This window comes from Argiope bruennichi, chromosome 2 (genome assembly GCF_947563725.1).
Source record: "Argiope bruennichi chromosome 2, qqArgBrue1.1, whole genome shotgun sequence".
NCBI lineage: Eukaryota > Metazoa > Arthropoda > Arachnida > Araneae > Araneidae > Argiope > Argiope bruennichi.
Genome location: NC_079152.1, coordinates 4,247,131 through 4,262,199, shown reverse-complemented (window position 1 = coordinate 4,262,199; position 15,069 = coordinate 4,247,131).

The window sequence follows — 15,069 nt, the reverse complement described above, 5'->3', positions numbered from 1 at the left end:
CACAAAAATTAACTACCTCGTCATGCATAAGTATTTAATAAACAGTTCGTGGTATATTAGTAGATAGTGTTTTCTCTAGCTGAAGATTGTTTCGATCGGTAAGCCTTTCCTTATAGCAAAACATGAAGACATTAAGCTGCAGAAATTCAATTTTTTCTTGATTTTACTGCTTTCTATGATCAAATTTCTTATCCTACCAATTTAATTTCTATTTCCAATTTATCTAGTAATGAAGCCGTTTGTCCTAAATTAAGAAAGAAAGTGCTTTATAGAGTAATTTTAAAGTCACTAAGAAGACCTCTTAATGACCAAGAACGTATAACTTTAAATGTTCTACTTTTCGTCTCACAATTTATATATTTCATTCTACTCCTTTAATTAATGTATTAAATGAAAATGTGCACATGAGGTGTTGACAATCACCAAAGCAGATTATTTGACCTGAAGAAACTATATTTTGGAGCATGCAATCTCCAAAGGATGAGAATGCGCATGTACAGCCGTTATTTTTGAAATTACGATAGAATTTTAGATAGTTAAATATTCAGCCCAATTTTTTGCGTTTTTCAGCAATAATCAGACATTTATTATAGAAAATTATTTTTTAACTTTTCTAAAATATATAAATTAATTTTTATTGTTATAAATTTAGCTGTAATTTTTCTCAATCTCTAATTTAAAAAAAAATGTCGTATAGTTTACATCGAGAGTTAACATTGCTCCAGCTAATAAAAAATAGCATACATTTTATCTACCGCAAAAAAAAAAAAAAAAAAAAAAATATTTTTTTCTAGCGCATATTGCATTAAAAATACGTAAGTGACCCCTTAAAAAGAAAATATGAGTTCGAAAATAGATTATTAGCCCAGCTAGGTTTTCAATGCCACTATGATGCCATAGGATATAAATTCGACTCGGACAACAAAGCTCGGAAGCAACAAATTGACGTGAAATTTGTAAATTAACATGCCTAACTTTGTATAAAACAATTGATGCTTAAAATTAATTTAGAAAAATAACCAAAAACAATTTATGCATAAAGGTGTTAAGAGCATTATAATAAATAAAAATTCCTATTTAACGAACCAGTCGATCATGGGTGCTAGTTTAAATATTGTGAAATCCTGGGAGAAAGGCTTCTTAAATTAACTGATAAATGACGCTACACATCTGGGAACAATATAATTAAATTAATTTCTTGATTCATGATTTTTTTCTTATAAAAATGAAATAATGTATCATCAAGGGGAATACATATATTTGAAATATTTGTCAAATTTACGAACAAAAATAATTCTTTCGTCATATGGATGAAAACTTAAAACGATAAGAATGCAAATTCTCTGAAAATAACATTTCAAGTGCATATAGGACCCAATTCAAATTAGCTTAAAATGTTATGTATCTAACTTAACGAGAATGGGATTCGAAAAAGATATTCCGACAGACTGAAGCTATTGCTTTCTAAAGTGCTTGTCGCGATCGACACAGTGGAACTGCAACGCATCTTTGCATCCCCGTGAGTGTATTGTACCTCTAAATAATGCTACCCTTAAAAGTAATGCAAAGTACCATTTAAATCATCTTTAAAATAAGATGCATTTTAATTCTTGTATCATTCCTATTTTAAATACTGCACATTTTTAATCAAAAATCAAATTAGCAGTGCTTTTATTGATTTCAATGTATTACATTCAGCTTGAATTAATTTCTAATATTTTATTCTACGCAAATTCGAGGTAAACCCGTTGCTAATTAATGTCCATCAAACATTTTATCAAACAACGAAGGTCAGTACAAATATCTGGTAAACTTTCGCTGTACATTTGGTAAAATATGATTACGCAGGTTACAGTTTGGAATCGATATGCTTTCCGTTCAATCAGAACATGAATTTAAAGTGTATTTCGGAAAAATGTATTTTCTTTGAATTAAACTAGAGAAATCCTATGTTTCCTTAATCGGTTTTTCTGAGCATGTCTTGTGAAGGGGCAAATTAAACGTTTTAGCTTATAAAGTTCTGCAGAGTTTTAAAAATTAAAAGATAAATTCTTTTAAGTGCTTCTATAAAATACATTTAAATGAAGTCTGTAAAGCATAGAACTATTTCTTCTACTTTTCCTCCCTTAGTATGTGTATTTTATTATATTCCCGTTTTCAATAATATTAAATGAAAATGTGTGGGTGCATTGAAACTCAACGGAAGTGGTAGTTTGACATAAAACTACTTAAATTGGAGCATATAAAATTCGAAGGAGAGGAAGGAATTTTTAATCGTTATTTTTGAAATTTCAATAGAATTTCAGTTAATAATAAATCCAGGTCGATTTTTGCGTTTTTTGGCAGTAATCTAATAGTTTATTACAAAAAATAATTTTTAATCGTCTTTGAAAATAACAAATTAATTTTTTGTTAATTAATGTTTAAAGTACTCTAATTTTTTAAAAAATTATTTGAAATAATTTACTGTAATAATTTTCATCGCTCCATCTAATGTATAATAGCAGAGGTTTCGTCTGTGGTCAAAAGATAATGACTGTTGCTTATTACATTGAAATATAAACTTGAATTTGGAGAAAATTTGCATTTCGAAAATCGCACTCACGCAGTTATATTTTCAATGCCATTCTGATGCCATCGGATTTAACTTCATAAAAGGATTCCTGCGCAAAATAAACGAAATATGTGTGAAGCTATCCAATTGGCGTATCTAACTTTGTATAATTCGTGCTTGGCTGTACTTCAGAAAGGTAGCTTGAGCAAGTTATGCATAAAGGAAATAACAGAACATTAGAATACCAATTAGTTGAGAAAGGCGGTTCGGTTTAAATACCAGTACTATAGAATCTTGTGGTCAACTTTCTGAAATGAACTGGTAACTGACACTAAACATGTGGGATCAATTAAATTAAATTAACCAGTAAAAGAAATTAAATCCTTCAATTAATTAAATTAAATTAATTGCTTAATTCATGATTGTGTTTCGGTAAGATTGAAATAGTGTGCTAGAGTGGAGAATGCACGGAGTTGAACTTTTCGACACAATAATATTATATAGGTGTATATTATACACAGATGAAAACTTAAAACCAAAGGACTGGAAAACACCGGCAAATAACATTTTATGTCAGTTGAGATCTGGTTCTAATTAGCTTAAATTGTTAAATCACTAACTTAACGAGACAGAGACTCGAAAACAATACAACAAAAGACTGAAATTATTGCTTTGTCAAGAACTGATCATGACGGATGAAGTTTAACTGAAACTGACCTTTGAATCGCCGTGGCATACTGTACCTGCAAATAATGCTAACTTTAAAAATAATACAAAATATGACACAATTCAGCCTTAAAGTAAGTTACATTTTAATTCTTATATCATTCGTCTTTTTAAAATATCCTATGTCTGAATGACGGCTCCAAGACTGTCCAACCTATACAGAGGCACAGAGCTCTGAACTTAAGTCAACTTTAAGAAACCTGAACGAAAATTAACCTATGCTTTCGGTGAATGACAGTACAGTCCTATCATCATCATCATCATTCGTGGGAATCGAATTGACTTTTTCTCTTTCAAATGGGTAATTTCATTTCATTGATTTCTTGTGTTTGAATTTCAGTCTTTATCGCAGGGTCTAACAAACTGAAATGGCATCATATTATAATGAGCCATCTACCATTTTCAAACCTACGAAATTTTATCGTCTGCATCATTTTAAATATGCAGTTCATGAGAGATATTTCTGCTTCTAACCCTAGTAGTGGCTTAGTGCATGTATTGATATATGGGGTATATGTCCGTTACTCTTGACCCCTACCTTGACTAGAGATGTATGCATTTGGAAACAAAAGAAAAAAAACCCCGCATAGTTGAGAATGCCAGATATGTAGTTCCGAATTTTTTCTTGTAGACAATTTTATATTGCATGCTAATGCTGCATAGTCACCTAGTGCGTGTTTTAGCTATTCTGTTGCTAGTAATAATATAAAAGTAATATTAAATTGCCAATAAGAAGAAACTATGCAGATATAACATCATGCTCAGAGTAATACGTTCTTAAATTTGAAATAATTGTAAATGTAATTTTTCGTCAGACTGTATTTTGCTGAAATTAGAATTAACTTTTTTAAGATTAGAAAGTTGTCTTTGTCAAGAGACACTGTCATTCATCGTTTTCTACTTACTGTCAACTTGAGTATTCACCGATTGCTCAATACTGTTTAAATATTAATTCTTCGTTAGTTGTTAACTCCCTGACAGCAGGATCATTTTATAATGACTTATGCTTATAGTGTTAGCACATTTAGCATAACATGTGCACGAGATATAACAAATTAGTAAGTTGGTATCAACCTACGAGAAAGTAACAGATAACTCTGGAAGTCCTTGAGGAGTCAATGGAGGTTTTTAACGACAGCCAAGAAAGGTTGTTTTCTGAACATATTCTTCACATCCAGAATTTCGGCATTCTTTTATGAGCTGGCATGCGATTAATACGATGACGTTATATTCCTAATTTGTTGCTAACTTTTTTTATATTTGCTATCCAAATCATGACTACGCGATAGGTTATTTTCCTTTGATTTGATTATTCTTGATTTTTGGATTCGGAGCAACCTTTTTCTCTCCTTCTAGAAAATAACAGATTAAAAGAAACACTTCCGATTTAATGTTAGAGAAATAACAGAATAAATAATTACTCGGCTAAATTTTGCATTTCTACCGATTTTGAAAAGTATTATATTTTTCAATGTTTATGTTTTAATTCGGGTGAAATGAATGCGGGAATACCCCTTCACTTGTATCCTGGATCTTTCATGATTTTTTTTTATGAGCTGATGTGCGGTTGATGCTAAATACACGATTAGAGAATACGTCCTGATTTATATTTTCCATAGTGCCAGGGTGAGAATTAGTCATGCAACAATAGTGAGGATTATTATATTTTAGTTAAAAATGTGTTGCCAAGATTCATAAAATTAAGTTAGATAAACTGAACTACCAATTATTAAATTTTAAATTTCGAAATTAGATTTGATTGGGGCTATTAATACGGAAGTTTTGGGAAAATCTCAATTTAGAAAGAAATTAGGAAACAGGTTCAATTTAGCTTGCATATTGCGAAACAAAATGCTGTAGCTTAATGCAATTGTATATAAACTAGATATGAAACAGATATTATGCCGTGTTTTTTTTTTCACCTTTTATAAAAATGATTTTTTTTTTGTACTTGATTAAATCATTCATATACACCATTGTTTACGTCAGGTTATTTTTCTTCGCGTTTTCTCTTTCGGTTTTTGCATATATTTTCTCATGTTTTTATCAAACCATTGGAATTTGATAAAATTTGATTGAATTGAGTTTTTGGGGAGGATATATTTCTGCGGGCTTTTCTTGACGATAGGAGATTTCGTTTATGATCTTTAATCATATTTATTCGCCGTTCATTTTAATTTTTTACTCGCAGTTTCAGTTCGGTTTCTCTTCTTATGCAAGAGCAACAAATTTTTTCAAACTATGTAATGGAAGTCACACGATCGGAAACAACAGATAACAACCAGTTCTATCTGACTGAATAAATAGTGCATTGCAACGCTAACCTGGGGAAGAGGAGAAAAGGAGGAATATTTAGATCATAAAGAGAGACGTGAAATGAGGGTGTGGCTGGTGAAGATATAATCCTCAACAGAAAACACATGATCTGTTCCCCATTCGGATAGCCAGAGAATTCGATCCTGTCGATACTGCTACGTTCAGTGATGGCGGGGTGGTCGGCTGTACGCAAGAAGAAGCCAGAGAATTCGGATTCCAGAGAATTCAGGAAAGATTTACTTTAATTTCTTTTCATATAATGGAAATATTTTAGAATAATTTTTTTAAAACAAAAATATGTAATATAGTTCACAGACATATGGGAACAGGTTTTTTTTTTTTTTAATTTCTAAATTCGATTTTATTTTTTATGGTCAGCTCTGTGTTGGCTGTAGAATTTTTATGGCCATCCCTATGCTGTTCGTTGGCCGAGTTCAGTTAAAAAAATTTAATATATTGAATAAGGGCAAAATTAAATCATATTATGAAGATCATTATAGATATGGAACGATTTGTGGCCTTTTAAGGAAATGACAATTCGAATAAAGGTGGCGTTCAGAGACATTTTACTGTTTCTGAGTTTAATTGTAACATTCACGTCGAAAAAGATTTTTCAGTTGGCATCTTCCTTAGTCGCTCCTAAAACATTATCAGAGTTTAATTAGAAAGTTAGACATTCGTAACTGCAACAGCAATCTATTCTAAACATCAACTATTTTTTTACGTGACTGAGGATGCATTTCAACGTACATAGCAATGAAAGATAAAAAATGCCGATTGTTTGTGATGATTCAAATTTAGAAACAGAGCAATTTTCTTTGGTAAAAAAATGCGATCAATATTAACTGTCATAACTTATCAACCAAGAGTCCTGACCAAATGTGAGGGTCGAACTATTATGCCGAAAAAATTAAATGTAATACACATTAATATTTAGCTTTTTTGTGTGTGATGGACTTAAATATTTTGAACCAAAGTTAGATGAATTCACATACCTTCTAAAAACTTTCATACCATACAGTATGCTGTGTTCAGAGATGAAACATCTAAGGTCCTAAACATTCTATAACTATAAACTCACTGCAGGGAGTTTTATCAAGAGAGGCATACAAAGAAAAAATGAGTGAAAGAATATAAAATAAAGGAACAACGCCGGAAAAATAGATGACAAGTCTATGCATATATATTATTTTTTACAAAAAAATAATAATACTTCACAATGTAATAAAATTTCTGAAGAAATACACTTCAATTGAGAACAATCATTTAAAAAATTCTAAGAAGTTAAAAAAATTACCATACAGTTTATGTCGGCAAAAGATATAAAGTAATTATGATTTTTTTTTATATATTACTGTGAGTGTAATTTTTGTATTACTTATACTACTCAAGTTTTTGCTGTGATTTTTTTATTTCAAACTTACTTCATTATTGTCAGAATTCTTGTAATGATCTTGTACTGGAATGCCACCAGACTTTTTTTTAGCAAGGCACTAGTAATGTTGGTAATGACAAAAATCTTGAAACATAAGTGGTTGAAGCAAAGTTATGGAAATCCAGTTGAAAGAAAAGTGTCAAGAGCTTGCTGTTAAATGTTTAATGCTTTTCGTTGAAATAGAACCTGCAGATTTAACAGGATTATTTTAAAATAAATATCGCGGTAAGGAGCATTCAGGACATGAGGCTATATATGTCTTCGTTTAAAGCTAATTTTGTGAAACACAGTTCAGTTAAATATGATCAAGAATCATAATGAAATTATCTTTCATCTGAATGGATGGATACTTGTTGAATAATTGTTAAATTTCATCATAAGTTAATTCGAAATTATTTCATGCTGTTGGTTTTATTGGCTAATTTTTAATTCATTTTATAAAAATCGCAAAAAAATCAAAAATAAATCAGACACATATTTTTTTAATATATCCCCCCCCTCATGCATTCAAGTAGTTTGATTTCACAACTAAATCAAACCCTTAATACTGTTAATAAAAAATCCTTTTGTGCGATCTGTTAGTTTAATAGAACGCGACAGTGGATGGTCTCAAAACTTGTCAAGAATACAGGAAAAGTGCCGAAGTAAAAGATTAGATTTAGAAATTTGCATTTTAGAAAAATGTAGTAACCCGCGCAATTTTAAGATTCCGAGGATTCTCTAAAACCCAGCGATTCATAAAAAGTCTAAAGATGAAACTGTTTGAACGATATAATCTTTATTTGTATATAAAATGTAAATGAATGTATTGTAATATAATGTATGTAAGAAGAAATTATGGATGTGCATGTCTTTGTTTCCGTACAGAAACTTTTCAACCCCGTACATTTTACTCATTCTTTTCCTTCGAGACGTGGTTGAATGGTTTGAATTTTACTGGAATACTGATAAGTATTATTGAAAATCATGTATGTAAATATTTTAAAAATGTGGAAAAATCATGGATAGGTGAGAACTATTAAATTGAATTCACATAAAAGATCACTTTAAAACTAATACTATTGATTTTAAAATCACTTTTTTGAGGTAATTTAGAACGATTTCACCGAAAATGCCAAATGTTTGTTTATAAGTCGATACACAATTTAATCCCAAAATTTATAGTACTGATAACGACGACATTTAGAAAAAAGCACGATTAATTTTAACACAATAACGCGTAAAGGCTGGCAAAATTTCAAAAATTGCTTGATGCGCCCTGCGATATATATGCTGCAAAGTTTTTCAATAACCTCTTCAGAACAGGCTATCAAATTTAGATTTGAAGAATTTCACACACTACTTCCTCTTGTACAGCTATTGCTCACTGAAAAATGGTTTTACAAAATTCTAATTAGATTTATAACTGAACATTATTCAGAATATCAAGCTTTTCCTCCGCTTGCTTTGGAATATATCATCACACACAAAAGAAAATCCATTTTTATAGTAGTTTGAAACATTTAAAAAAATAATCAAAACTACATACATGTCTTTCTATCTAAAATCGCTTCATATCCGGTTCAAAGCAAGACAGCCAGAAAACATTTTTAGATCTACAGTACTGTGTGAATTAATTGGGACAAACATATTTTTTAAGAAAATTGTTCCTTCTAGGGGATTTTCTGCCTCAAACGGTTTCAACTGCATTTTCTTACAACGCGCGACTGCCCTTGACTAGCTCTTCAACGTGTCTCTTGAAAACCGGCTGGAAAGTAGGAAGTTGCTTTCCGCAAACTGCTTTAAACCCGGCTCCGACGTAGAAAGTCGTCATTGCTTTCCCCTTAAATGCAATAAACGAGATGGGTCATCTGCTTGTTAAGGTCATTTTGTGGTTTTCGCTGACAGAATTTGGGTGGTCCCTCCAATTAGGGGAATGTACTCCCGAGAAAGGGAAATAACGTTTTTCGTAAGAATTCGTGATTGCAGGATCGATTGGTGATATGAGTTGTATACTTCATTTCTGATTTGAATATTTCATTATTTCACCACAAATTTAATATCTAAATGAAAACTATGATACTTATTAAAGGTAGGGAATCCCTCATATTTACATGCCATAATCATGTATAACAGTTAATGATTGTGATTAGTTCGCAGAAACAAGTTTGATTTTTCTGTACTTGATTGATGAAATATTAAAAAAGTACGTTTGAACTTTTAATAATACTTTTATTAAAATGCAGTAAAATAAAAAAAATCCTTATATAAAATTTTTTAATTTATTTTCATCCCGATTATTAAGCAAGACAAATATTTATTTACAAATGTAATTTTAACTATTGCTTAAGCTTTGTATATAGATTTTGTGGCCAAGCATTTAATACGTAATAAAAGGCAAATTTGAAAATTTTTGGATCTAATTACTTATTTTTTACTGTTTAGAGTGAGTTTTTAGTAAAAGGGTTTTTAATTATTTTTATAGACGTTTTTATTTAATGTATCTTGATAAATGTAGTTACTATTATTCTTTTTTACCGCTTAATATTATTTTTTATTTCACTATTTAAATACAAGCGTTGTTTACTGCTTTTTGCAAATCATATTTGTCTTTCTTTTTTGGGGGGAGGGGGGGGGGTCAGGTAAAAAAAAAACCGCTTCTTTTATAAATATAAAAAATATTTTTTAGAAATTATATCTTTAAAATATATAATTATATTATAAATATATATTTAAAATCTCTATAAAAAATCAAAGCACATTCAAATGGGAGGACGTTTTGTGTCTTGTGACAGGCTGCGAAAATCGTAAATGAAAAAAAATTATTAGTAATAATATGGACTATTCAAAAAAGTTTAGCATATGTAAGAAAGAAAATATATTTAATAAATGGAAGACATTTATTTATATTCAACAAAATTCGATGATCATGATAATGCTTTGAAGAATAGAATTAATAAATGTATCTGTGCAATTATAATTATTTCTCTGCATTAAAACAATATTAGCTATTTAATGAAATTAAATAAATGCATTAAAGGCTGATACGATTTCTAACTGTTTGAACGTATCACAAGGCTGTAGATTCAGAACTTTTTTATCTATGGATCTCGGTTTCTTTCAATTGTTAGTATCCGGTAAGAAAGTCCACGTGTTTCTCTATGTGAAAGGAGTTTTTGCGGCTTGTCCGCATTGTTAATAGAAGTTTTACGATCAAATCAAGCTGTGAAATGTCGGTAGGTTTAGTGCTTAAAGTTGCCCAAGTTACGTTGCAAAGAGAAGTGTTACATCTGGTGACAACAGCCTATTCAAGGAAAATTAGTGTCTCAAAATGGGTTATATAGAACATGCGCCAGGCAGATTGTACAATAGAAGTACTTTTAATACGAATCTTGCATTGAAAGGGAGGATATTTTCCCTTGCTAGGCATTCACCAAGACACTAATGAATTCTTGAAAGATGTTCTGATCAGTTCTTTTAATCTTTACCATTCTTGAAATTTATGAGTCTTGGATTCAAAAGATTTATTCATCATTCCTGAAAGCGCTGTTCGTTTTATAAAATTAACTTGGGTATTATAGCAATAATCTATGAAAAAAGTTTTTAAACTTAGCTCTCTAATCAGTTTTAGATTTTATGTCAAACAAAGTGTGTGCTCTACTAATTTTGATTTTCATATCTATTAAATTAAAGTTTTTTTTTCATAGAACATTTAAAGACGTACTTCTTAATATATTTAATAATACTTAATGACTAAAAAGTAAAATAAAAAATACGATTTCTCTGTTCACTAATACAATGCAAGTGGGTTTTCTTATTAAATTTGTTTATATTCTGGTTGAAATTCGGCTATTGATCAGATACTTGTGAAGATTGTTTCCAATAGAAAAATTGCTTCCTTTAGGAAATTTATTTCTAATGCACCTCCTAAGGCCAATCCTAATAGCAATTTTCAAAAACAAGCTAAAACTTTTTCACCAATGCTTGATTCTGCACTTGAGCTTTACAATAATTAACTTTAAAGATCAAAATAACAAAAATAAGATAAAAATAATAATAAAAATAATAATAAAACCTGTATAACAAAAGTTTTAACAAAAACATACCACTGAAAATATGCTCAACATTAAATAATAAGTTGGATCATATCTTGATATCAACAATGGAAAAAATTAGGTTGAAATGATAGAAGCAACAAAGAAGACAATTTAATTTCACTTTCATAATGAAATATATTGATGTAAAATTCGATAAATTAATATACAAATGTCAAATTAATTAATTTACTTTCCTTCAAATTATCACGGGAAAATTTTAATTAAATTTTTATTATGCTTTAAAAATTAATAATTTACGAAAATATTAGCTTTTGGATTTTTTAAAAGCTATTTGTGAATATTATTTTTGTTTTGATAAAAAGTAGTTACACATGATAAGAAGATTTTAACATCATGAGACCCCGATGAGTCATCTATGACTAGACCACCACTAACTTGCTGATTTACCACACCAACATGATTCTCCGCACTGGTCTTTGCCAATTAATTTTAGGACGTAAAAATTCATATTCATATCTTTTATATATATATATATATATATATATATATATATATATATATATATATATATATATATATATATATATTATTTCCGATCTGGCACAACCTTCTTAATATGTAATGTCATTGTTAAGCCACTTTTCTTCCATCCAATTTTTGTGACTGGTGGATAAGATCCTTTAGATGAAGAACTCTGCCCTTCCTCCACAAACTGGTAAAACTATTACAGATTCATTAATATCTATAATTTGCTTTATTTTAATTAATGTGCCAAAATTTGTAGCAAGTATTTTTATTGTTGCAATGAAATAAAAATCCTATTTTTCACTCACGGGTTTTTAAACGTTGTTGAAGTTATTATTACTTACTCAAGATTGTTTTTCTTTTATTTTATTTTGCATCTATGTTTTGAAATTCACATGCAGTGAAATACCTTATAAATATTGCCAATGAAATTCGTTTGAATTTTTCAGACATGAAGAGCATGGAAGCAACAGTCTGAAAGGGGTAATTCTTAATTGTTGGACACATGCAGCTAAGTCTCATTTTTATCTACGAGATAATTTTCGAATTTTCAAAAAAAAAAAAAAAATCATTATGTTATAATTTAATAAAATGGGTACAGTTAAAATTTTGATTTCATTGATGGTGTTTGATGAAGGAAAGATTCTTTGCAATATTTGTCGGCAGAGAAATGCATGGATTTATGAAAATATTTCTGCACTAACTATTTTTACCAAGATTTCTGATTAAATTAGGAACGATATAAGAAATTGACATTCAAAATAATCACTTATTAAAAATATGAACGAAATGTTGATTTTTATCAGATATAAGCCTCGTGAGTAAATGGATACATTAATATGTTTTCTTATTTTAGTATTAAAATTAACTTTAAAAATTTATTATTTCTACTTATTATTTTAATTATTTTAAAATAAGATAATAAGTCAAAAATATTCAAGTTAATAATATTTTCATCAATATATTATCAATAAAATATTCACCTTCTATATATTGACAAAAGATTGTTTTATTATTTTCAGAACTTAAAAAAATGGAATGAAAAACAAAAATCTAAAAAAAAATCAAAAACAAAAAATCGTAAATATTTTTATTTAAAAATTTTTAATAACAGATTATATTTTCGGAAATGAATGTAGTATTTTTAAATTATTAATAATAAATTTTTTATAATTTATTTTAATCAAAGAACTATATATTCCTTCATTATATATATATGTATTTAGAAAAAAACTGAAGTAAAATTCACTGAATGTCAGTAAAAAGAATGTATTATGTTCGTAATGCAATTTGATGAATGATAATTCTTTTAAATACTAAACAAATTTTCTATTGCTTATAAAAGTTTATAAAATCATATTGAGGAGTTTTTTTTTTAAAATTTACTTTTCAACAAATTCTATTGTCTGCAAACACTGCAGATAAAAAGAGAAGTTCTTAGTTCTCAGAGCGAAAACCAACTTCTTAGTTAAAAAACCGCATGGCAATTGCCTTGCGTCGACAGATTTATTACTTTATTGATCAGTCAGTACTATTCAAAATCCTCGGTGTTTAGGAGGTGGTGATAGTCGAGACGCGGGAAAGTTTACGCCCTGTTGTTAATGGTCGGGGGAAAGCAAAAACATACCAGGCCGGTTTACGAACGTGCGCCAATTTCTTTTCTAGTAAATTGTGTTCAACTTTTATTTTGACTGCGGCCGTTTTAAGAACATTCTTAAGCTAGACAGCAGGTGCTCGATGGGCTAGTCTAAGCCGGTTTGACCACGTAATTATGATATGTCGAAAATTTTTCCCTTCAGTTGCTGTAACAAGCGGTCGCTTGCGTGAATCGTCTCCTTCTGACGTGTATTTAAAAAATGGATATCACTCCCAGGAAAAAGACTAGAATTGTTACCCTCAGTCAGTATACTTCTATGACTGTCAGGAATATTCTGCAGCAGTTAGAGTTGAAATCCAGTGTTTCTAGGATTACTAATCAGCAAGACAATTTTGTGACAATGTCTCCACAACGAAAGAGTAAATGTGGACGCAACCCAAAGTAAATGTAAACGCAAGACCACACCTCGAAGAGACAAATTTCTTGTACGAAATTTTACAATGCATCTTTGCAAAACAAGTAGAGATCTTCAGAGAGAATTATTAGCTACTAGTGTGAGCGTGATTCATCGACAGTTCGTGGAAGGCTTATTGAAGCTGGGAGATTTGCTAGAAAACCAATGAAAAACAGTTATTAACCCCTGCAATGACGAAAAAACGTTTGGATTGGGCCAGGAAATATCAATCCTGGACTGCACAAGATTGGAAGAAGATTGTATTCAGCGACGAAACGCATTTTCCTGTGCAAGGGTTTCGAACAAGATTTGTCAGGCGAAGTGGTGGAGAACCCACCACTTCGCCTGACTTATTCAAACAGTTATGCCCCCTCAGAAACAGATGTTTTGGGGTTATTTTACTTCTGGAGGACCTGGCAGCTTAGTACCAGTTGAAAGGATGATGAACTCTAAACAATACATTTCTATAATCAAAAGTAAAATTGTGCCTATGATGCAAAAGTTCGCTGGTGGTGTTGGTATCTTTCAGCAAGATCTTGCTCCATGTCATACTTCTAAGCCAACAACCAATTTTTTTCAAAGACAGAACATAACGGCATTGTAAAGAGACGTCTGAGTTAAATGGACTGCTCAACAAAGAAAACAATGATAGAGAATGCTATAAAAGTTTGGTTTCGTGATGACGAGATCAAAAGTTTATGTTCTAATTTAGTCGAATCTATGCCAAATCGTATACAGGATCTCATTCAAGCTAGAGAAGGATATATTTTGTATTAGATTGTTATACCGTGCATGTAAGTTAACGTATACTAATTAAACAACATTTGTGAAAATTTTTGTGTTTGTCCAAATTAATTAGCACAGTACTGTAGCAAACCATATATATAAGCGGCCTTCAAAAAATGAAGCAAACAATAATCAAAAGCTAATTTTAATTTATTCTTCTCTTCTTTAAACCTTTCTAAGGCCATGGGAAGAATGCCTCCCACCAGATTCATCCATTTTGCATGAAGTTATGCAGTTTGGCACAAGTTCTGACACATTTTTCAATAGGAAAGAAACTTGGATGCTCCAATTCCTTATCCCGCTCAAAATGTTATGTCTTCATTTGTTTCTTAACTATTAATTCACAATATTAATTAATTAATCGAATTTAATTTTTGTAATAAACTAAATGAATCGCTTTTCTTAAAACAATCTCAATCCTATAATATATTTTAATATACCATGGCTAGAGAAAATAACCTTTTAAAAAGTGAAAGCTCCATCGGAGCACATGGCGAAAATGATTTTAAATAACATCAATTTAGTTTGAATCAATGCGAGGGTTATTTTGGCATATACTTCTAATATGACAATGACGATAAGGCATTTTAAACAAATGTATTGGCATTACAGACTTCACCGTCTTGAGAATTTTTTTTT